The 25,213-nt window shown below is 38.6% G+C and overlaps 1 protein-coding gene across 12 annotated transcripts in view; it reads right to left on the bottom strand.

Annotated features, from left to right (window-relative positions):
- RIPOR2 (RHO family interacting cell polarization regulator 2) overlaps positions 1-25,213 on the bottom strand; it is a 262,145-nt gene that overhangs the window by 93,070 nt on the left and 143,862 nt on the right. Inside the window, exon 1 of one of the 12 annotated variants that reach the window (XM_020986854.2) lies at positions 5,674-5,694. The exons of 10 other annotated variants lie outside the window; for them this stretch is intronic. The gene's annotated coding sequence lies outside the window, so the exon portion shown is untranslated. Of the gene's footprint in view, positions 1-5,027; positions 5,090-5,673; positions 5,695-25,213 lie in introns of those variants that run through there. One more of the 12 variants, XM_078153563.1, reaches the window with a different exon arrangement.

The following is a 25,213-nucleotide window of genomic DNA, read 5'->3' as shown; positions in this document are numbered from 1 at the left end:
ATTGCCAACACATTATTAACCTTATCAACAACTGGGTTTCTCCTTGTTCTCCAATACAATCCCTGCTCCAATAATTTAATTTATTCATTTCCCCCAAAATCATCTTCCTTCATGTGTCTCCTCTTTTTCCAGCCTTTCCTGCTGTGCCTCTTCAAATCCAATCCATACTTCAAGTCCAAGTCCTATTGCCCATCTTTAGCCCTTACTATCCTCCAAACTCATAACTTCAGTGATCTGTCCTATGAAATAGAGCATTCTAGGACCAAGATGTCCTGACACATATATTCATCTCAAATTGATTCTGTCTTAGTCTTTTCTCCCCAACGCCTTAAGGAACCACATCACCTATGTCTGCATCAGCACCTAGGACAGAGCTAAGAATACAGTAGGCATTCAATAAAACTCGATAATGAAGCAAAGAGAACATTTCATTGAATTTCTTGGATCTTGCCAGTAGTGAAGCTTTCTTCCACTGAAACTGACATACTTGTTGCTCACTACTGAATGCATTCTCAAATGTGAGACTGAAAATGCTTCTCTTGCCTCTTGCTACTCTCTTACTCAGCCTGTCAATGGGAATAATTCAGCTGCTTTGATTGCTGCAGGGCAATGTTGCCCCTCCATTTATTTTTTAAAATCTATTTTGCTGGGGCAGCTAGGTGGCTCAGTGGATAGAGCTCCAGCCTTGGAGTCAGGAGGACCTGAGTTCAAATCCAGCTTCAGACATTTGACATGTACTAGCTGTGTGACCCTGGACAAGTCACTTAACTTGGATTGCCTCACCAAAAAGCAAAAAAAAAATTTTTTTCTTTATAATTAGTATAATGAAACCAGAATCTCTGAAAACATTTATCCATTTGACCAAGCACTCATCAGTGTCATGTAAATAAGTCAGGATAGACAGAATTAAGATCAGAGAAACTTTCTTGATGGTATTTTGTATCTCCAGGGCTGGCTCCCCAGCATGAGGGTTAGATGTTAAATTATCTCTTCTAGATAATTTGCCACACTCTTGAGGCAAACATCTGTCATTTTCAGAGAACATTAGGTAGTATGTGGCTGCCAGTTCAAACTAATGTGCCTGAAACACACACAAAAAACCCCAATACCTCAGACTAAAGGTTTAGAAAAGAACTTTGTGTTATAATGGTCTTAGAGAATGGAAGGTAGAGATTATTTATGCAGTAAATATTTATTACATCCTCTTTGTAAGAAGTCACTATATATGTATTGATTTGGCTTAATTTCCAAGGTAAATACAAATGCAAGGAATTTCTTTAGCAAGAATCCCAATAAAGATACCATTTCAAAAGGAAAGGGGAAAAATGAAACTGATAAAAAGGTTATTTCTCCTAGATGAAAAAGGACAGTCATGTAATTCTTTTCCTTTTATTAACAGACTTTTCTAATGGTCATGTTGTGGGATGTTTACCTGACAATAGTTTTATGACACCATTCTACATCTATGTTTTCCTTTCGGGTACCAACTATGTACTGCTGGCCTATATGGTTTTGCCATATTCAGAGAATCCCATTGTCTCCTTCAATTGGTATTCTCATCTCATTGAATGGCCATAAACACAAGCTGTCTATTTCTTATAGCTCAGAAGGCTTGTCTGGGAAGATGCAAATAACACTGGTAAATGAGATGTTCATGAGCTCTTGGGCACTGCTTCTCCCTACATTGCATGGAAAGCCCAGGTTCAAAGTCAGGGCTGCCATCATCCTGCCCAATACATGTTACGAATAACATGTAAATAAAATGGGTCTTCCCTCTTTACTGAGCCCACTGTATTTCTTACTATGTATTTATATTTTCTATGTATATAGATATTCCATGCTGAATAAAAAGGAAAGAAAATGAATGCAAGAACAATGCAGGGGAACTTTTCCCACCACTCATTTGAATATACTGAACAGAAAGACAGAGGTCTGATTTACAAACTTTTCAAGACTAGGACTTGCTGTTTTATACTACAACTGTTAATGTAAACTGCAAGAAGTTCTGGCTTCTTTCACAACTAGTTTTGTATGTGAGTCTCTTAATGCAAAGGAATGAGCCAAGAATCTTATGAACCAAATCAAAATGTCATAAAAAATGTTTTGGGTACAATAAGAAATATGTGGGTGTATAGGGATAGGTGAGGGAGAGATCACAGTTATATGTAGATTTTTCAGCTTTACAGCTTCAGATTTGGGGTGGGAGTGCTCCCAAGGCGTTTAATCATCATGAGCAGAGTTGTAGTTCTTTTTATGTTACTGGTAGCATTTATCCCTACAGCATAGACTATAGAGTCATAGTGTTAGAGCTACAAGGTACCTCAGAGGCCCCTCATTTTATGGACGAGGAAACAGATCCAGAGAGGTGAAAATGACTTGCTGGGGGTTACATAGTTAGAAAGCAACAGAGGTAAAATTCAAATCTATATCCTCTGACTCCAGACACAGTGCTGTTTTCACTGGATCTTGCTGCCTCATGGACTTTTGCATTTGGAATCTGCATTGGTGCAATATTTGCAATGATGGCATGACTATGAAAAGAGGAGATACATTCTTCTAGCTCTTCTAGATATGTTATTAAAAGCTAATCAAAAGAAAAGGAGGGGATTGTGGTAGAACCTCCAGAATTTAAATGCCACTGGCCCCATGGTATCATTTGTTCACACTTTATCCTGCTACTTCTTCCAAGTCCAGATTTATGGTATTTCTAAGGGAAAAGAGATGTTGGAGAAACTTTTATGATAGCATAGCAAATATATAGGGGGAATTAATACAATTTGAGGGTCTCCTCATAGGGAAAAGTAACATATCCTGTATCTTGCACAAAATTAGAGATAAGAATTGGCCTTGTTATTTCATCATTATAGGAACTCCTGGGTAAAGAAAACCTTTCTACCCATATAAGAAGTAACCTTTTCCAAGTTTTAAAAGTCTTAGAGAGTTGCCAGAAACACTAAGGTAACTGACTTGCTCAGAACCACACAGCCAGTATCTATCAAAGGTAGGACTTGAACCCAGATCTTCCTGGCTCCAAGCTGGGCTCTCTACTATACCTTCTGCCTTGAACACAGTAAACAAATATTTGTTGGATTGAATTGTCCAATGATTAATGAACAGACTAAATTTAATGAACTAACAATCAAGTCATGAGATACTGACATGACAATAGCTTCCTAGGAAGAAGGTATCCATTGCTTTCCTGGACAGGAGCCATGTGTTGTCACTGTTGCAGGGGTGGGGGAATGGAGGAGAAATATTTTCCCTAGCAGTAGAGTGAGGAGGGAGTAACTTCTTCTTGTTCATGCCATCCCGAGTAGACACACCCCTGCATTTGGTTCATTCAGAAGGAAGCTAGCTGCTCTCTGCATTCTAATTAAGCATTGGAGAATAGCCATCATAATGCTAGTTCTTGGAGAGTTCACAGCTTAGGAATCCTGCTGTGGGGTGACAGCTAAAAACCAAAGTACAATAAGGGTCAGCACAATCAGTGGGCAAAACAGAAGTCCCTGATCAAAGAGGAAAAAAAGAAATACAAACAGGAGGCAAGCCCAGGAGGCTAAGAAGGCCAAATGAAAACAGGTGAAAGGATGAAATAACAGAATACATCCCAGAAAACCGAGAAGAACTTTTGATATGTGGCTCTCATGCAACAAAACATTATAGTCACCTAAGAAAAGGATACTTTTACAAACCCTCAAGAAAAAAAGGAAAGAAACGGGAAGGCTGAAAGTAATACATAGATGTCAGTACTTTATTGCTTGGATACAATCCAAGAAGGCTATGAAGTGTAAGATAAGGGTCCGATCCTCCCTTAGCCCCATGTCACTTTTTTTTTTGCTGCCAAAAAGAAATTTAGAAATTGAACATTTCCTTCTAAAGCATCTAAACACATGAAAAGGCATCTTTTACCTTAGATGATAAAATAAGCTTCAGAGGAAACCATCAAGTTCACCCCTCACTAGAAATAGTTTTCTACTCTGCTTTGCTCATGAAACCATCATCTTTTCAATCTCCAAAGTCAGTGGCCTTGCCTGGAAGCTCTATGCTGGTGGTCACCTAGCAGCCCAAAAGGCCAGCTACAAATCTACTTTTAAACAGTGACTACCTTTCTTTTTGAAAAGGGAAGGTCTAAGAAAAATCATAAAACCACAGGTTTTCTTTTGCCCACTCTCCCTGAAAAGAGGTTGGTGCTGATTTGCAGGCTAACAGCACCTGGAAATCTTGTGAAGGCAGGGTTTATAGATGCTGCCCTCCCCAGGATCTTTTTCCACCTTAGGAGATATCTCTCTCTCCAGACACTGGGAGTTCTAAGGAAGAGCTGTAGAAGATATTTGCTTTTCTCTGTCACTCAACCTTCAAAGGTTCTTATGTGTTAAAGTCCATTTAGTCCAAATCCCTCATTTTACAGATGAAGAAACTGAGGCTCAGGAAGGTTAAGTGATTTGCTCAAAGTCACAAAGTAAATGCTAGTGATGGGATTTGAATCCAAGTCCAGTATTCTTTTCCACTGAATCACCAAGTGCTGCTTCATTTCCCAACTCCTATCTATCTCTCATCCTGGATCCTGGGCACTGCAAAACACCAGGTGGAGTAACTAATTTTTAGATGTAGGGATAGGGGGAATCAACAAAATGGGGTTAAATAAACCTCAAAGAGGTTAAGAGAACTGCATAAGGTCAGAGCTAGATGCAATGCAAGAACTCAAAATGGAACTGAGGAGTTCTGACTGAGAGAGACCTGAGCTGCAATGCTGGGTTCCAAGAAGCTGCTCTTTTGGACAATCACAGAACCTCACTCCGGGGCCAAACAATCTCATCTCTCTTTAGAGCCCGAAAGGTGTCTCTGCCTGAGGAACTGTCTCAACTCTGTGCTACCACTTTCACCGCTGGCTGCAAGCAATGTCACCCCTCAACTCTTACAGAGGAAGCTAGGTTGAATACTGGAAACAAACAAACAAACAAACAAAAAGAACCCAAACCAAAACAATCCTGAACTTGGATTTAGGAAGATTGGAGTTTCAATCCTACCTCTTAGACACTTGTTAGCTGTGTGTGACCCTGGGCAAGTCACTTAAGTCTTCTCAGCTTCAATTTCCTTATCTGTAAAATGGGAATAATAACATCACCTGCCTCACAAGGTTGTTTTGGGAATCAAAGGAGATAATATATGTAAAGAATTTTGCAAACTTTAAAGCATTATATAAATGCTAGTTATTATCTACTATTATTGCTTTTTTTATTGTTATTATTACCAACTACTGCTGCTGTGGCAGCGGGCGGGCAGCGGCTGCTATTAATACTACGATACAAAGATCTCCCTTCTCTTCGGAGTCCATGGCTAAGACATCCCGGACATGACTGCAAGCTCTGCCTCCAGACCGTGACAGCCAGGTCCTCAGCATACTCCCCAGAACTGATCACACTTTAGAACCCAGTGCTTTCAACAGCTCTGATGCTCACGACCTTTACAGGGAAAGATCAGCCTAAAAAATCCTGCTTGCTCGAACACACACACACACTCTCTCTCTCTCTCTCTCTCTCTCTCTCTCTCTCTCTCTCTCTCTCTCTCTCTCTCTCTCTCTCTCTCTCGTAAGCACATATAGCTCAAGCACCTTACTGATGGGCTCCCAGGATACTCAGAAGTAAAAAACAAAAACAAAACGTTACTACCCACCTAGAGGTGAAGGCTCCCTCTCATGACACGGGGCACAAAAGTTCACTCAGCACCAGCCCTCAGAGCTCCCCTTGCAAAATAAAAGCCTCTTAAGAGTCCCTGAGGTCTGCCCAGCCTTGCAGACAGCTTTGGATTTCTCAGTGCTGTGGTTGATTTTTCTTTTCTTTTTTTTTTTAAAGAAAGAAACGTAAAAATGCAAAAAAGAAATATAGAAAAGGGTCCCGCTAGGCAGGATAGCCCTCAGCCCCAGCGGCTGAGGTTATGAGCTCCTCTGTTAGCAGCGGCAACCGCAACTACTTTATCCCCCTGGTAAAGTTACCGGGTCTAGAAGGAGAGCAAGTGTGTCCCTTGGAGCTCCGAGGGAGAGAGGGAGGGAGGGAAAAAAGGAGGGAGCAAAAGAGATTGGGAGGCAGGGAGAGGGTGGGGGAAGGGGAGCAGCTCTTGCAGCAGCAGCAGCAGCAGCACGGGCGACAGATCCTGGCAGATTCTACTGTAGTCTCCAGTGAGTGGCGAGCACAAGGCTTGCGGATACAGCTGCTTGGCAGTTAACTTTCACCGAACTCCAGAAGGCTGAGCACTTCGTTCCATTCTTCAGCTGAGCTCTCTGGCATTCAAGTTACTTTTATAAATCTCTAGGTGCCGCCTCTCTCCTGCTCCCTGGAGAGGCTGTGTGCAAGAAATGTACATTGGCTGGGATGGGAGAAAGAATATAACAGAGGCTGGAGAGGCATTGCCCTTCTGAATAAAGGATGCACAGTGAGAAATCTGTAGGGTGGCCCATCTCGAAAGAGTGATGTATAAAAGTCCCCTACTTCACTGCTTGGGGCTGCCTTTAAAGGAGCAGAGGATCAGAACCGTTTTTATTTGTTTTAAAGAGAAAGAGTATTGTTTTCTTTGTTCCTATTCAACAAACCCTAATTAAGGGCTTACTATATACAAAGGTACTGGTGCTGGGTTCTGGGGATACAAAGGCAGAAAAAAAAAACCAAACCAAAAAACGTCCCCGTGTCTAGGGCATCAACATAAATAATATTATTAGAAGATAAAGAGTGTTAGGGACAAGGACAGACCTAGAGGGAAGTGCTTTAAGAAAATTTGAGTAGGAGATTGGGGTTCAGTGTAAGGTCTGAACTCTTCTTAATTCAATTCACCAAATATTAAGCACTACTGGAAGAGCATTGCTAGGAACTAGATTACAAAAGCCAAAAAAGAGACAGTTTCTGTCCTCAAAGAGCTTACATTCTGGGGGAGGGAAGAAGAGTTTAAAAAATCTACACAGAAGTCTCTGTCTTTTCCATCCCACCTAGAAACCTCTGGCTCATTTGAGTTGTACATGATGCTATCCTTGAGGTCCGCTCTTGAGGACTTGCCTTACCAATGTGACTTGATTAATTTGGGAAGAGGAAGAACCATAGGCTGGGAGTCAGGAGAGCAGAGTTCTATCATCACAGAGACTTCAAATAAATCACCTCTGTGCCTCAGTTTTCTCATATGCAAAATGGGGATAAGGCCATCTGTTCTACCTATCTTAAAGGGTCGTTATTAGGATCAAATTAGCAAATTGGAAATGAAAGCATGTAAAAAATTTCAAAGTATCATACAAATGTAGATGTTACTTTAATGCTGTGGTTATATTTGGATAGGATACATTATTGACCCAACTTACATAGTATCCTGGTTTATGTATTATAATGAAGTTCCAATGTATTCATTTTGAAAAAGAATTCCAGGAATTAAAAACAACTATTTAGGAAGCAAAGGAATTTTTTTTTAGTTTGTTTCATTATAATGACATTTGGTTATATAAAAAAAGTTGTCAATACTGAGTATACACTCAACCTTCACTTTTAATACTTCAGAAATAAAGATACATAAAATATGTATGGAAATATATCAGATAGTAAAAAATGAGGTATTGAATCATCATAAAATGATCATCTCAAGACCATTTTAAGTGGGCACTGAAGAAATTGTACTAAACAGAGACCTGGGTTCTAATTTCAGCCTGAAACCAACTAGACCCACATTTATAGGAGAAAAGTGAATCCTAGAGAGGTTGCAATTTGGCCAAGATCACACTAACTAGCTGAGTTGGAAAGAGGATTGGCCAAACTATATTGAATTTTTCCTTCTACCTACTTATAATTCTGTTCAATACACAATCTTTCAGAAAAATCTAAAAGAACTTCCATAATCCATCTAACTCATTCCACATGCCCTAAGGGTATAAGGCCCACTTAGGGGTGACATGATACGTGTTTCCAAATATTTGAAGAGTTGCCATGTGGAATTGGGAGTAGGCTTATTCTACTTCAGCACCTTAGGGAAGAGCTAGGATCAGTGGGTGGAAGTTAAATCAAGATGATTTTTTTCCTTCCTTACAAGGAAAAATTTCCTAATAAATCAGAACAGTACAAAAATGGAATATGCTCCCTCATGAAGCATGAGTTCTGCATGCCTAGCAGTGATATGGCCGTATGTCCAGCTGTCAGTAACATAGAGGGGATTTGGGCCACAGACTAGGAGACTGGACTAGATGACCTTTAAGGACCCTTCCAACTCAAAGTTTCTATGGTTATTTCTTTGTCTTGTCTTGCTTCATTTCTCTTATCCTTCCTATAGTGGGGGCCACCTAATTGTAAAGATCAATCTGAACTCAAGGAAAGGGAAACAAACTGATTCTTAGAAAAGGGAATACACAAGTTCTAAAAAAGAAATTAACAATCCTTTACTGATGACAATGATGAATCCTGGCCCCTGTTGGTGAGGTGACCACCCTTGAACTAGATGGTGAGAAGTAAAATTAGACCTGATACAGTGCCAGTAGCATTATCAAGCCCACCAAAGATGTTTAAATAACCCTTCTTGCCCCTCCTCAACCCTGCCCTGCCATACTCAGGCCCAGTATAGCATTCCAAAAAAGTTCAATGTTCATACTGACCAGCTAATATACCCTGACCTCAATGACTTCCTCACTTGGTGTGACCTTTATAACAAATCAGCAACACTTTGGACTTAATTCACTCAGAATTACTTTTCCTCTAAGACTTTCAAACTCAGGGCTCCCTATATACAACCTCTTTTTTTCTTCACCTGCCCTACTCCCTTATACCTGTTGGATCTGCTTTTCACTCTCATCATGACCTTTGGTCATTCAATACCTATTCATTCTGGACCCTACTCCAATGATGCCCTCATTAACCACTCAGACTCCTCTTAATCTTCTACTATAGGCATCTCATAAGTGTTTGTTAAACTGAGTTGCCACCTATGCCAGCCCTCAACTCCAGTTCATCCCCATTGTCTGCTTTCATCATTTCTGTTGAATTCGTTAGACTGAAAGTTCCTTGGAGGCAGTCACTGTCTTTCTCTTTTGTATTTGTATCTTTTACTTAATACAATGCCTGGCATATAGTAGGTGCTAATATGTTAAAAAGTTTATTGACTGACTATTACTAAAGAAAACCTTTTTTATTATTTAAATCCTCAGCACTTAGCACAGTGCCTAGCATATAGTATAGATTTCATAGATGTTTATTGCCTGACTGAATGTTGCCTGCAACCACAGCAGATTCATGCTGTCTAGCTTCACCTGGACATTCCTGCTCAGACATTCACTATCCTAACAATTCTATTCAACACACAATAATTTATCAAAAAAGGCCCTAGGAGCATTTTCTACATTGTTGGTATTGCAAAATTTTTGTACAATTCTTAAATTTCCAGCACAATCTCTAACCTTCTTCACAGTCAGCACGTGCCCTCTTACATTTTATAGAAAATTGAGATAATCCTGAGATGTTCTCTGATCTTCTTCCTCTTCCTTTGCTGGCAGATTAATCTTTCCTTGGCATTACTACAATTCTGTCATTCCTTTGTTCCAAAACTTTCAGTGGTTTGCCATTTACTAGTAAATAAAGTCCAAACTCTTGAATCTGGTTTAAATACCTTCCATAGTCTGGCCTCAACCTCCTTTTATTTCCACTACTCAAAACAAGAGATCCTATGCTTTATCCAAGTTTGTTACCCCTAGGCACAGCATGTTATCCACTATGCCAGCTACATCTCTCTCAAGTTGCATATATGTATATATATATATATATATATATATATATGTGTGTGTGTGTGTGTATATGTATATATATGTGTATATATGTATATACGTGTATATATATCTATATGTGTATGTATGTATACACACACACACATATGGGGGATCAAGATTTTAAACTGATTTCTCTTTCATGTTACCTAATGGACCTCCTTCACATTTCCTTAGCAAGAAACAAAAAAGAAGACTAATTGGTTTTTGCCAAGGCATTCAAAATTTCAATTATTTGCTTTATAGAGAATGACTTCCATCACCCATACTTGTTTGGTTTTTTTTTGAGTCACAAACTTCAGGTGTCAGTACTTATAATCTTTCCCCAATTTACATTTCCTTATTTTTAAAAGGAAATTTAGTGGATTAAAAAGTTCTGTTATGGCTTTTAATTAATGATTCCTTCCTGCTAGATACCAATACATTTCCTAAGCTGAAGTACCATTTAAGTCCTAAAACATGGGAACATTTGAGTTGAGCAAAGGAGAAACAGCAGATGCAGCTAGGATGATTATTTGGCCCTTTGTCACAAAATGTTAATCTTCACAGCCCCATGTTTGTTATTATTGGGACCAACTCTCATGTACATCTGAAGTCAGGAGATTCAATGAGCTGTCCACCACCACACAGGCACAGGCATAGCAGCTCAATATTCAAATAGCTTAAAACTCAAGGGAAAGCGTTCTTAAGCTAGAGTTGAATTCCTGATTCCTGTGCTTACTTTTCCTCTTATCTAGCTATTTCCTCACCTAGGATTCTATTTTAAATTTTATTTTATATTTTTCAGTTAACAAAAGTCAATTCTCAATCCCTCCTACCTGGAAGGCAAAAAGAAAAGGGAAAAAATGAAAACCAACCAACCAACCAACCCTGTAACAAATACACAGTTAAGCAAAACAAATTGCTGCATTGGCTATGTCCAAAAATATATTCATTCACCACCTTGAGTCCATCAACCCTCTGTCATAATCCTTTTCCCAAAGCACACTTCCAATTGCTAACACAAAAGTATGTAAAAGAGGGAGATTACAAGATCTATTTTTATGGGCCTTGCATTTTCATTTTGCGGAAGTTTGAGTGGAAATATGACTCCTGCAGAATAGCTTGCTAAAATAGAAGAAGGAGAAAGAGGAGAAGGAGAAGCAGCATTACTCACCCCTATTCCAATTTGTGGGCCCTGGTCTTTTGTTTTTTCCCTTGCACACACACACAATTCATAACCCTGACATATCAGTTTGAAAAAAAGCCCTCATTCTATAGCACTGTCACCTCCATAATTAGACAGACAGGCATGGCGGTTACAATATCACTACAGTGACAGTGTTCACCATCTAATGAATTATTCACCCTCTGAGAAGTGTGATCTGTTATAAGGTTCAGTGTTGTAGGTAAAAATCTCAGAAACATCCTGGCAAACCCAAAGGCTTGTTTCAGCATTCAAAGAAAGTGACTTTTCCAAGGAAACTTGCATTAAAATTCACTTTTTATTAAAAGTTATATTTTCATTGCCAATTGCTAGACAGGGGCTGGGTCAGCTGTCTGCTAGCAAACAGATGAATGTGTAAGTGGCTGTGAAAATGCTTTATTTCTGTGTACCCTCTTTCCCTGCTCCTCCCACAACACATCTGAAAGGCCTGAAGGGTACTTGAAGCGGACAAATGGGAAAGAAACACCTGCCCTCATCCATTGTATGGATCCAAGATGGTGGCAAAAGGCAGAATGAGGAAAAGCCCTTGGACATTAGTAGTTTCTCCAAGATAAGAAAGTATACAAATTCACCTGAGGGGGAATTTTTCAGCTCCAAGAGCTGTATTTGAAAAGGAATTCAAGTTCAACAGCTGCTAGTTTCCAATGCCCATTGTGTTCCATGTACTAATTCAGAGGGTCTCTCTTCTCTCTTCAGCACGGAGAATACACTTTCCCCCTTATATCCACATGCATAGACATTTCATTCAATTCAAGTGCCTGGTACAATACAAATATTAGTCAACTGACTGTTGGCTGTTTAATGTCTGTACAGTTAACAGTGTGCCAATGTGTCCTTTTATTGGCTTCCTTCCAAGTATAAGAAAGGCTGTCAGAAAGGAGGGAGACCCATTTATATTAAGATTTGGAAGAGAAACAGGCTTTAAATTGCTGCATGGGATTGAATTAAAGATAAGGGAGAATTTCCCTGTTGAATGTTGGAATGGATGACTAAGGGAGTCTGCTAATTCTCCTTCTCTGGGGAACTTTATTTTTTTTCTCATTTAATAGTATTTTATTTTTTCCAATTACATGTAAAGATAGTTTTCAATATTCACTTTTATAAGATTTTGAGTTCCAAATTATTTTATCCTTCCCCTCCCCTTCTCCCTTCCCAAAATGGCAAGCAATCTGATATAGGCTATACATGTACAATCATATTAAACATATTTCCACATTAGTCATGTTGTGAAAGAAGAATCAGAACAAAAGGGAAAAACCATGAAAAAGAGAAAATAGTCTGCTTTGATCTGTATTCAGACTCCATAGTTCTTTCTCTGGCTATGGATAGTATTTTTCATGAGTCTTTTGGAATTGTCTTAGATCATTGCATTGCTGGGAAGAGCTAAGTCTATTAAAGCTGATCATTGCACAATGTTGCTGTTACTGTGTATAATGTTCTGGTTCTGCTCACTTCACTCAACATCAGTTCATGTAAATCTTTCCAGATTTTTCTGAAATCTGCCTGTTCCTCATTGCTTATAGCACAAGAGTATTCCATTACATTAATATACCACAACTTGGGAAACTTATCACCAAGAGAAAACCATTTTAGGATGTGCCTAGGCCATCCATGCTGTTTCTTTCCTGGTCCTGCTTCTGACTTTTCCACTTGTACCCATAGAGGTACCCTCCCTCCACCACTTCTTCAGCTTCCTTTTATGTGCTGTTTACTCCAATTACAATGTAAGCTCCTTTTTCCTCTTATATTTGTATTTTAAGAATTTAGGACAGTGCCTCATGGATAGTAAGCATTTAATAAATGTTCATTTCATCTATCTTTCTATTGTTAGCAAGATAGGCTTTTGCTTCAGGGAAAAGCTTGGGGTCATTAAAAACATTACTCAGTTTACCTGCTCACCTCCTTTTATCTAATTCTGGACAGAGGCCTATTGTCTATGCACCCAAGTCATATATTGTCCATCCCAATACATATCACAATCTGGACAAAAGATCGTTTTTCATCCTGTTGTTTTTCTCTGTATGGATAGTAGGTTGAATTCTTTTGAATGATTATGGATTTTGTTTAAAAGGCTCTGAAATGTTCCAAGGCTTAATGCAGTTAAAACAATGTTATCCAATAATGGCTGCACAGTTAACAATGTTTGCATGTGTCCTTTTATTGGTTTCCTTCAATGTATTAGAAAGGCTGTAAGAAAGGAGGAAGAGCCATTTCAATTAAGATTAGAAAGACAAATAAATTTAGCATGTAGAGGACCTACATATCTATGGAGAATCCATCTGCAAATATCTGTTTAAAGTTTCTCTCTGTCTCTGTCTCTGTGTCTCCCATACCTTACTTGGTATTAATGCAGTGTTGTTAAGCAAAATTATCTCTGTTGTATTTTTCAAAGAATTTTGTATATGTAACCCAGGTTCAAGCCTGGACAATTGCATAAGGCTCTCTTCATTGGTTGAGAGAACGATGCTGAACATGGCTTGCCTGCATGAGGGGCAGAATTAGCTGCAGAACATAAGACAAAAGAGACTTCTTCTTTCCTTCTTCTAGAAAGGAAAGATGTGATTCCAGACTCTCTTTAGGAACAGACTGCAGAGAACAGGAAAAAAAAAAGACTTTGGAAGGCAAACATGTAAGGGAAAGCTAGATCTTTAACATGTCCCTAATTTCTAGCTTGTCAATTCCAACTTGACTGTGGAGAATTTCCATTAGAGTGAGATCAGGCGTCTTTGTACAAAAATATTGATAGTAGCTCTTTTTATGGTGGCAAAGAATTAGAAATTGAGGGGATGCCCATCAATTAGGGAGTGGCTGAACAAGTTGTGGTATGTGAATGTAATGGAATACTATTATACTAGAAGAAATGATGAGTGGGATGACTTCATCCTAACAAGCAGGAAAACCTGGGGAGACATATGAATTCATGCAAAGTGAGGTGAGCAAATCCAGGAGAACATTAGCTACTCTGATCAAGACAATGATCCAAGACAATTCCAAAGGATCCATCATACAAAATGCTGTCTACTGCCAGAGAGAGAAGGGATGAACTTTATATGCAGATTGAAGCATGTTTTTAAAAACCTTATTTTTTCTTGTGTTATTTTTGTGTGTTTTCTTTTGCAACATGACTAATGGAAATATGTTTTGCGTGACTTCACATATATAGTCTACATTAAATTATTTGCCTTCTGAAGAATGAGGGAGGGACAAGAGAAGAGAGAATTTGAAAGTCATAATTTTAAAAAAGTTTGTTAATTTTTTTTACATGTAATTGAGAAATAGTTAATGAAATAAACAGAAATGTATTAAAAACCAATATGGGAAATCATAAGTTTCACACTAAGAAGCTAAAAAAGAAGAGACCTCTGATAAGAGAAATTACTTATGTCCTATACGTAGATTTAGTTTACTGGAGTGATGTTTAAAGCTTAAAAGAAGGCTGCTTCCTCATTAAAAATAGTTCTTTGCTCCCCAGATTTTCAAGAATATGCACAGTGTTCTACTTTTGGAACTTTCATCCTAACCCTTTCCTATGAGCATATTTTTTTTCCCCTCCCCTAGCAAGTTACAACTTCTCAAAGAAGGCTTTAATGGAACCATACATTCCAGCTTCTCCTAATGCTTAGCAACTAGGATGTGCCAAGAAGCCCCTATAAATAAGTGTGTGTGTGTGTGTGTGTGTGTGTGTGTGTGTGTGTGTGTGTGCGCCCTCACCAGTGCTTTTATGTTCTCTCCCTGTGGTTGTTGTTTTGGCAAGCTTTCCTCATTCTCATTAATATGCAAGCAAAACCATTGCAAACTTGTTCTGCAGTACTTGATGGCTGAAGCAGACAAGAACCAAGTCTACCAGGGATTTGATCAAAGCTGAGCTAATCTCCTGTATTCTCATAATCAGAAGATGATCCATTTCCAGTATAGGGAACATCCCAGAGATACAGCACTACTCATTGAAACTAAGACTTCATGTAGTGTGTGTGTGTATGTGGGGGTGGGGGGTTGTATGTGTATAAGTAGTATAATAATAAATAACTTATGTAATACTTTAAGGCTTACAAAGCAATTGACATGTATTATGGTATCCTTACACCTTTATAAGATAGGTATAATTATTATCCCCACTTTACAGATGAGGAAACTAAGACTGGCAGAGATTAAGTGATTTACTCACGGTCACACAGCTAATGTCTGAGGCAGGATTTGAATTCCAGTCTTCCAGCTCCAACTCCAGAACTTTATCTACTGCATCAATCACCTAGTTGTCTAGCCTAATAAGCAACCAAGCCTTAATAAATAATTTCAAATAGGTCCAAGTGGTTAACATTTTCAAAGGTGTCATAGGTAGTCAACGGAATTAATACTAGAATCAAATAGACCATTTCCTCTCGGCTTATAAACTAGACATAAAGAGAAAGACATCTGAAATGGATATTTCTGATCAATGAGATCTCCAGTCTTTTCTCTATTCTTCCCCTAAAATTATGCAGAATGGGTTGTTCTTGGAGAACTAGCCTACCTAAGTTCCAATAGGCTTATCATCAGAAGGCTGGACACAATGTAATACATTTTGGAGGCTCAAGTAACTCATGAAGGCACCAATACAAAGTAAGTTCCTTGAGGACAGGGATTGTATCTTTATATCTTTGTATCCCCAGGGCTTAATACATGTTTGTTAGATGAATGGAGACTTCCTACTAAGGAATATTCCTTTCTATGTCTAAGGTGAGGAAATACTGTGATCTACATCCACGGAGAGATTGTCAGAAGGGAGGAAAGTACAGATCTCTGAAGTGTCAAAGTCATTTGCAATATCATCTTGGTTCCTCTTAATTTGCTGATCCACCTGTTAGGTTTCTGCTTACTGCCCTGATTCATTGCCCTGTCTTCACTAGGCTTTCCAAACCATCTCATCATCTTTCATGATCTAAGAATAAAACAGTATGAGAGACAGAAGGAGGACTCTTAGGTTTTCTTCTAAAAATAGCATGCTACTTTTAAACTGAGGTGTGGCCGAAACAGAAGGGTTGGAGAACTGGGTGGGGGGTGGGGGTGGGGGAGAGAAGAATAAGGGAATTTCATTATAAAAGGCAAAATGATTTAGAGGCTGGTGCCCAGAATTGAGTGTATGGCTAGTCATGGACTCAATTAATGGACATATGGGTTAATTTAGATTTGTGGAAGAATCTTAGAGCCAGAAGGACCCTAGAGGTTATTTAGTCATAGGCTCTTGGGTTTAGACGTAGAGAAAACCTTAGTGATCAGCAGGTCCAACTCCAATTTATACATGAGGAAAACTGAAGCCTAGAGAATAATTTGTCCAGGGTTACACAGTAACCTTGTGTAACAGTAAAGATTCAAACTTGCGTCTTCTGGCTCTAACTCTTCAACTATACCCTCACTAAACTCCTAAATAGGAATTTCCTCTATAAAATCCCTGATAGATGGGTATCCAGTCTCTGCTTGAACACTTCTGTCATTGGAAGTGCTTTCTATCTCCCAAGACAGTTTTCAAAACTAGTCTGTACATAATACAGAGATAGAGGCCTACTTTGATACCTTATCATGATGCAGAGGTGAGCCTGAGTTCTCAAAGGCTATGAATTTGGACTCAGTGGTGAGCTGTATACATCAGTTGCCCAAGGACCAGATTAGTTAAGTTTGGAGAGGCTAATGAATTTGTTGGTTACTACAGTGCTTGGAGACTATCTACTAAGACATAGAAGGCTTGGACATTGGTGGTGTTCTGTGATGTTCTGAAGTATTATGGACATAACAGTTTTCCCAATTTGTGTCAAGAATGTTAGGAAGCTTCACCATATTTGTTTTATGGTAAAGTACCTGAATGATGTTAGAGATACACTATCCTTTTGGGTAGAAAGATGTTGCTACTAACCCGCCTTTAGTACATAAGTATTTTGACATAGAAATGTCATTTTTGTCATATATAAAATATATATAACATATATACACACATGCACATATATTCCACAATACAATATATATGTTTCTCTGTATATACATTTATATAGATCACACAAATATTTGTTATTGCATCTGTGATTTCATTGGTATAGGGAACTCCTGGTGAGAAACTTCAACCAATGCAGCTCAGCAACTCTTCATATAATTTGTAGCATTATAGAGTTGTATGGGAACACTGAAAGGTTAAGTAACTTGCCCAGGGTCACACAACCAGTCAAAAGTTAAACTTGAAGTCAGGATTCTCTGACACCAAGGATAATTCTTTATCCATTACTCCATGTTGCCCAATATACATAGAGTATGTATATAAACAAATATTTATTAAACATCTACTATGTGCTAGACACTGTTCTAGGTGCCAGGGATACAAAGGACAAAAACACCCCCAACCCAACAATCTCTGCCCTCAAGGAATTGACATTCTATCAGAGAAGAGAACATATATGCACATGTAAATGTATACAAAATACATGTGAAATAAAGATAATAAAAGAAATGATAAGTAACATGGTATAGTGGATAGAGGGACAGCCTTGGAGTCAGGCAGACGTGGATTTAAGTCCTGTCTCTAATACCAGCTATGTGACCATAGACAGGTAAATTAAATTCCCAGTGTCCCAGACAACTATATGCTATAGAGAATTGCTGATCTGCACTGGTGGAGGGTATTTCCAAACCAGGAATTCCTTACACAGATGAAATCACAAATTAGAATCGACTCCTACCACCAGCAGCAGTAAATTTTAATATATGTCTATACGGATGTTATTTATTTACATATACATGCATATGCATATGAACTCATACGTACACTAATGGAATTTTATTATCACATGAAAAGGGGTAGGAGTTCTATCATGTGAAGTTTTTATAAGTGGATAATGGAAAATACCAGATAGGGCATAGTAGCTTTGTACTTAATATCTCAAAAAGATGCTGCGCTCAGGTACATTTTTGTGTACTTGGTCATTTACATTTTCAGGTGGTGTTATCTTTAAATCACACAGCTCAGCTTTTCTCAGATTTTCTTTTTCACAGAATTCTGTACTGTGGTGAAGGGCAGACAGGTGACTGTGATGTGTCAGCCGAAAGTAAACAGAGGAAATGGTAAGAGAGGGAAAGGAAGAGAGGGAGAGATGGAGAAAGGGAGAGAAGGACAGAGGGAGAGAGATAAAGACAGAGACAGAGTATCCCAAAAGTCTTAGTTCAGCAAAATTTATTAACTTCAGAAGTATAAATGCTACAAATTTACCCTCCTCCAAAAAAGATTATTTAAACAATATTGATATACTTATGAAAATTCAACATAACCACTATCTTGTGCTACATACAACTCTACATGACTTTTGAGCTTTGTAAAAACTTTCTTTAGCTGCTGCTCAATGACTGAAAGCATTGCATTTATAATCTTAGCCTTTTAAGATCATTCAAAGAATGGGGTTTTGATGCATATATGACAGTTTTGACATGGCCCCAAAAGAAAGTCTAATGGAGATAGATTAGGTGACTGAAGTGGCCAGGCAAGAGGACCTTCTCTACCAATCCAGTGGTGTGAGAAAATATCATCCAGAAACCGGCACACCTGCAATGCATAATAACAGGGTGCCTTGTCTTGTTAAAAATAAATTTTTGAAAAATTATTCAAAAATTCACAAAACTAAATAAGTACCAAAGAAATTTAAACAATTAGACTTTCAAATGATGTTGGTAGCATTTATGCTTCTGACATTTTTGATGCTTAAAATTTTGCTAAGACTTTTGGCAGAGGTGTACTAGAGCCAAGTCATGCCTGCTCCTGAGAGCCAACTGTTAAAATTTCAGTGTTAAGTATATATACCGTGGAAATTGGCAATTGCTAGAAATCAGGTATATTATTTTGTTGATTGTTTAGACTTAAGAAAGTGATGGAAAAATGCTAGTAATGTAGATTAAACTTAAAAGTGATTGGGGCAGTTAAGTGGCACAGAGCACCGGCTCTAGAGTCAGGGAGACCTGAGTTCAAATCCAGCCTCAGACACTAGCTGTGTGACCCTGGGCAAGTCATTTAAACCCAATTGTCTCCAAAAAAAGTGTGTGGAATACATCCCTCCCTCCAACCCCCAGCTAATTGTTAATTAATTGTTAATTTGCTAGCATACTCCTGCTTTTGGGAAACCTCATATACAAGAAAGAATTCACAATGTTTTTCCATCTCCAATATTCTTGGGTAAGAACAAAATAATATCACCCAAAAAGAAAGCCATCAGAATGCATCTTGCTTTAGAAACCTGGCTGGTGGAAAGGGTTAAAAGCAAGTAGAAATGAGCTAGGAAATGATATGTTTTCCCTACATCAAGCAATGGGGTTATTTTCAGTCCTGGCCTATCCTACCAACATGGCTGACGTTAGACAGCAGCTGGGCCAGCTAATGCATGACCCAGAGGGGCTAGCTATTCCCAGTGCAGCGTTTGAAGTGATTAGTCTCAGCAGTCTCATTCTAATCAGCTTGTGTCTTTGATTAAGCCAACTTTTCCTGGTTGTGACAAGTGTCAGGAATTGGAAGAGCAGGGAATTAATTCCACTGGGGGGAGGGGCAGGGTGGCTGGGTAAAGCATCGAGCATTTAGTAGTCAATATGGCAAAACCAAAACCTTATAGACTAGAAATTGGAAAAGAACAGTTCTCATTCTCAGGTTTCCCCCTCCCCTCCCCCAAATAATAGTCTGAAAACAGTTTGGGGCACCTTCAGTTAGGAGAATTCCTTTTAGTCCCTTGTTATGTTTTTGATTTGATCATAGTTTTGTCAATAATTAGATCTGGTATGAAAGAGAAATACCCAGAGAAAAAATTTTCTAACTGAGGCAATTTCATATATATTCTCTTCCAAAGATCTTTTGATATAGTCAACTTAGCTCTAACAAGGTAATTTTCAACTGCTAAATTTGTAGATTAAGCCTGGAATTTATTGTCAAATATTGTCCTTACTGGTTGTTTCCTTGCTGTTCCTGAGATTGGACCCTGGACCACCAAAACATAGTGTCATAGCTTCAATCCTGGAGAGTTTTTTAGAAGTCACCTAGTCCAACACCTCCCAGAGAGGTAGAGTAAATTGCCCAGTCATATAGGTAGGAATGGTTGGGTCAGAATTTGAACTCGGGACCTCTTAACTAAAAGCCAGTGCTCTTTTTTATTGACGTACATTGTAGAGGCATGAAATAAGTGTTACTATTAATAATGGCTAGCATTTAGATAGCTCATTAAAGTTTGCAAAGCACTTTACAAATATCTCTTTTTATGCTCATCACAGTCCTGGAAAGTAAGTGCTATTACAATCATCTCCATTTTATAGGTGAGGAAACTGAGGCTGAGAGAGGCTAAATTACTTGCCCACAGTCATAAACCTCATAGGTATCTGAGACCAGATTTGAACTCAAGTTATCCTAACTCCAAGTCAAGCTTTCTATCCACTGTGGCACCCAGCTCCCATAGTTACTATACTCTGTGTGTGTGTGTGTGTGTGTGTGTGTGTGTGTGTGTGCACGTGCGCACCTGACTACTGTGTTGGGGTGTGTATGTGTCAGGGTTTGTTGTTATTCAGTCTTTTTCATTTGAGTCCAGTTCTTCATGAATCCATTTGTGGTTTTCTTGGCAAAGTTATTGGAGTTTTTTGCCATTTCATTTTCTGGCTCATTTTTACAGATGAAACTGAAGCAAACAGGGCTAAGTGACTTGTTCAGGGTTATACAACTAATAAGTGTCCAAGACCTGATTTGAAGATGAGTCTTCCCGACTCTAGGCCCAGCCCTCTATCCACTGCACCACCTGGCTGCCCTAAAGGTTAGTGTTCCTTTATGGTTATTTCACCTGCATGGCATAACTGTCTAAAAACTTTGGACTTGAAGACACAAAGAGAGAAGAAACATGGAGATGACATTTTAGCCTCACTTCTTGACAACTCTTTTGTATATATCTACCTATAGAATAGTATATCCCTATAGTATCTTATATATACCTACATTTGTACATGTGACTATCTCCATTAGAAGGTAAGCTGCTTGAGGGTAGGGAATATTTTTCTTATTTCTTTGTTTAATGCAGGCGGGCAGGGGTACTGACCGCCAAGGTGTGTACAATATTTTCTGCTTGCTGCTAATCCACTTGCAAGCTCAGTGAGATGGCTTCTGAAGATTCATGATGGAGGGCTTGTTTTCCCCCCTCAGTTCAGAGCATTTGTGGTGACAAAAAGCCTTTTAACTGGGTGCTGAGCCAGAACTGGGTGTTAGCATGAAAGATAAGAATGGAAGAACTCTGGGGTGGCTTTTGAATAAGGAGAAAAAAAATGCCAAGGCTCTCAGGACTGAGGGGAGAGGTAAGAGGAATAGCAGCCTCTGGGATCATCTCATCTTCATAGCTGGTTGCCCTGTGGCCATGAATGCATGGCACTTCAGTTTCTTCTGACACTGTTTATTCTTGATCTTGGGTGAATGAGTATCCAGGACAGAATGGACTAGGTAATAATGACAGTGAGTTTTAAAAGGTCAGAAGAATCAAAGTTCACCTCAGCTACCAGAGCCAGTAGCAGCAAATATGGTGAAGGGCCAGGCTTCAGGTGTAATCTGCTTGACCTGGCATAGCAGTAAATCACCCTGCCAGCCACGACACCACATCCAAGGGCAAAAGGATGAATTGGCAATCAGCTATGCTATTCCCATAGGTCAACTTGGTGGGGACTTCCTAAAGCAACCACTTCAAATTTGAGTCCACTCTCCACAGGTACTAAGTAGGTACGTCAGTGGGTGACTGTGGCCCCTGTTCAGTTGAGTGGTGTATACTATTATACTTTGTCAGTAAAAATCTTTTCGTAAAATCTAATTGATGTTAACTGGTGGATTGATATAGGTGTGTGTGAGTAGGGTGGGGGTGGAAATCACACCAGATAGAAGCTCATGTACTAAGTCACCCCATTCCCTCAGTCATCCTAGAACCTCAAGTATATCATGAGCCATCTATTTTCCAGATTGTCAATCTGCCAGTTCAAGTAGGGAGCTGAAAGACTAAGCACAGCTACATCTGGGGGCTTTGTCTGGGATAAATAAATATCAAGCCCTTTCTTTTTGAAAGGGAGGAGAGCAAATTTTGCAGAGCAAAATTGTCTATTTGGGACTCTTATCATATTGGATACTTTAGTTTTGGGGACCCATTGAAGACAAATAGCATTTTTTCTTTTTTTGTTTTAGGCTGTAATTGTATTGTTTTCTGGCATGTTTCTTTAAGAGTCAGATCTTTTTTTTTTTGGATAACTTTTTCTTTTTTAAATGGAAACAAAATAGCCGCGCTTTGATTAGGTTAAAAAAATGTGGCATATGAATGTGATGGTATATCATTTTCCTGTGAGAAAGGAAAAGGGAAAAGTTTAGCAAAAAAAATGGTGCAGAATGAAGTAAGCCGAAATAGGAAAAGGAAAGGAAGGGAAATAGAATAAGCATTTATATAGTATCTACTATATTCTAGGCACCATGCTCAGAAATTTTTATGAATATGATCTTATTTGATCTTCACAATAACCCTGCCATGTTGATGTTACTATTATTCCCGTTTTATAGTTGAAGAAACTGAGGCAAATATAGGTTAAGTGACTTGCCCAGGGCCACAGTTAGGAAGTGTTTGAGGCTAGATTTCAACTCAAGTTTTCTTGACTCCAGGCCCAGTACTCTGTGCACTATGGCACCACCCAGCTGGGCCACCTAGCTGCCTAGATATACTCAGAGTGCTATAATGTAATAAAACCAAAGGCTACGTAATTGTAATGCCCAATCTTGGCCCTGAGAAGAGATGAGGATGTACACTTCTGTCCTTTCCTTGGAGAGATTAGGGAGACTATGGCTGAAGCATCTTACATAACTGTCAGATAAGACCTGCTGGCTTTGCTTGGTTGTTTTTCTTTATCACAAGGGAAGGCTTGCTGGGTAGGGGGAGGGGGCTAGGCTCGTTTTATCTGAAAATGAAAGTGGATGTAAAAATAAAAGCATCAATACTGATTTTCTTTTAAATTGGGGGACTGGCTGACCAGATGACCCTTAAGGTTCTTTATAGCTCGAAATCTATCATCACATATAAATATAATTTGTTTTTATGATTATTGCTATTGTTGTTGTTGTTGCTGCTACTGTTGCTATTGCTATGTTAAATTCCCTTTTCTTAACCACAGGAAGACATTCTTCCTCTAAATACGAGAAGCTTACACTGATGAAACTGGTGATGGTGCATGGTGTGCTTGTGACATGACATCCATCAGTAGGAGGTGTGTTTGTCTCATCCCCCTGCCCTCTTCCACCCCATCACATGGCTATTTAGCCATCGTACAGTGGGCTTCATTTGCCTCCCATGGTAGTAATACAAAACCTTGCCACTCTACTCCATAGTACAAAGTGAAACAGAAATTTAAGTCCTCATGGATCAAATCACAGAATTAACATCAATTCAATCCATTAGGCATTTGTAAAGGGCTACATACATACACTGAGCAAATTCAAAATTGAAACAGTCCCTTTCCTCAAGGAATTTACATTCTATTGGAGAGGGCATCTTGTAATCTTAGCTTCAGAATGGCACTCAGAGGACATCTAGTCCAACCTGTACTTAAATAAGGATCTTGGTTACACCATCCCAATAAGTGGTCATTTAGTCTTTACTTAGAAATCTCCAGTTGGAGTAATCTACCATTTCCCAGGTAACCAGACTACTACCAAATATTAATTTCATTGTTTATTGTCCAGACACAGCATCATCCTTCCTAAGCTATCCAAAGAGGCTTTCTCCTTGATGCCATATTCCAGCTTCTCCGCCTTATGTTCAGTAAACCCCTAGAATAGCCTAAATTCCTGGTATCCTTTTCTCTGCCCTGCCATCTCCAGTAAAATCCTGTTTGTTCTTTTCCATATTGCATTCAGGGACTGTTACAGCCAGTTTAATGAACATCTTTCTTCTCTTTCATATCTCACTCAGAAACCCTCTGTGGCAAAAACAAAAATAAAAAACCCAACACCACTTGCTCTAGTTTTAGCTAAATTTTTTTTGGCAAATTTTTTATTTGGCAAATTCTGTTGTTCCAAAATAACCAAGATGCTCAACAAGTTGACACTTGCTAGGCATGTTAATGCCGATGAGATGTTATGCACATTTAATAGGGCAAATCAGAGGTCTTTTTTTTAAAAAAAAAGGTTTGTTTAATAAGTTAAACATTTCCCCCAACTGTATCAGTGCGTGTGCATGCTTGTGTGAAATCTGTAATTTAACAAAATAGATTATTTTCATATTTTCTTCTAGTGAATAAAATAGTATAAGATTTCATAATTAAACTCAAATCCTGCAAAGGTCTTAGATAAAATATGCTTTGCATTAATTATTATTTGTTTAACATTCAGCCTCTGCTGGCTATAAAAGGATGAGAATTCCAAAGTCTTTTTAACGTGAAAGAAATATTCAACTTCCTGTTAGCTTTGCTCCTTTCTCAATAGGTAACTCTGGGGTTACTAAAGGCCTAAGTGACATAGAGCTCACTATAAATCCATGGAGTGAACAGACTGACTGGGCAGCATTGATGTCATCTACTATTTTAGTTCATGCCCCTTAAATGACATACTCTCTTTGGCATGAGATGAAGCTAAAGATCTCTGGATAGCTAGGAAGAGAAAGGCTTCCAATAACCTAAGGCAATGGTCAAAAGGGCATGAACAATTCTGTCAAATTTTATGTGTGTTCCAACCCTGTGCAGTGGTCTGATTAGGAAAAGTACGTCTATCCATGGCTCATGTTTAGAGGTCAAGTTACCATTTGCAATATTTTAATATAATTGATAGCTTACATTTATTCTTTTGAAAGATGCCAGTTTACATCCTTTCACTGCTTCTTAATGTTTTTCTCGTTTGTTGCGTGCAAACAATTCTATAAAATGGTGTAATGGTCTTTTTCATCTTGGTAAATGAGAAAGAAGGAATTGCCTTTTCTGAAGCCTTCAAATGCTTTTCCTACTTCAAGCCCATCATTTCAGAAATTCTAGCTGCCACTAAACAAAAAGCCAAGGATCTTTTTTTTCATTCTTTTCCACAGTGTTTTCAACACAAAGGTATTGCTTAAGTAGACGAAGTCCTGGATTTCATTTGTTAACACCTATTAAACACTTACTATATTAAACACTGTACTATAACTGTTTGTTTTATTTGTTTTGTATGAGCTCTTTACCCTTTTAATTTTTTTTTTCATTTTTTTTTAAATTGG

Source organism: Phascolarctos cinereus, unplaced genomic scaffold (genome assembly GCF_003287225.1).
Source record: "Phascolarctos cinereus isolate Bilbo 61053 unplaced genomic scaffold, phaCin_HiC Scaffold_4;HRSCAF=312, whole genome shotgun sequence".
Classification (NCBI taxonomy): Eukaryota; Metazoa; Chordata; class Mammalia; order Diprotodontia; family Phascolarctidae; genus Phascolarctos; species Phascolarctos cinereus.
This window is presented reverse-complemented; position numbering and strand designations above follow the sequence as displayed.